Raw genomic sequence first — 751 nt, 5'->3', positions numbered from 1 at the left:
GGCGCGGCCCCGACCGGCGTGTGAGCCTGCGGCTGATTGACGAGGAGCAGATGGGCATGAGGGGCGGCCCCGAGTACGTCCAGGTGGGGGCTGGGGCCGTGACTCTTTGAGTCAGCTGCCTGATCTGGGTGTCTTCGTGCATCCCTGCCCATCTTTTACGCACTGCCCCTGATGCACACAGGTTCGCCACGTTTGATCACCAGTCTTGTGCTCTTTCTGCCTGCTGCACACCGTCTATCCACGCAAACACGCTCGATCATGACATCATGATGACGTCACCCCCCCTCCCCCCAGGTCCCCGCCACGGTGTCTTTCTTCCAGACGGAGCGCGGCCTGGTGTACCCCTCCTGCTCCCGCGACTTTAACGGGCGGCCCTGCCAGAAGAAGCTGCAGCCCCAGGGGGACGGCACGTTCCACTGCGAGAGATGCGGCGGGGTGAGGAACGCGCCGCGCAAAGGTCGCCCCCCTTGCCCCCTGTGCATGCCGCTGCGTGCGGCCCGGGGCGGACGTTTGTGGTTGTCTTTAGGGGGGAATGGCGGCCCGCCGGGGCTGGTCTGTGGAGGTCACACCCAAAGCCCTTCCGGCGACGCCTCGGCGCGCAGCTCCTGCACGCGCGTCCTCCCGGCTCGCCCTTCGACACCATGGCCCCGGGTAATTCCTCCAGTGGTCTGAAGGGTGGGATTTATTTCGCGCGCACCGTGCCCCATCCTGGGCCCTCGCCTACCCACCCACCATCCACCCACCCCACCAC

Source organism: Monoraphidium neglectum (genome assembly GCF_000611645.1).
Source record: "Monoraphidium neglectum strain SAG 48.87 unplaced genomic scaffold scaffold02933, whole genome shotgun sequence".
Taxonomy (NCBI): Eukaryota; Viridiplantae; Chlorophyta; class Chlorophyceae; order Sphaeropleales; family Selenastraceae; genus Monoraphidium; species Monoraphidium neglectum.
The sequence above is the reverse complement of the archived record's forward strand: the minus strand, read 5'-3'. Positions refer to the sequence as shown.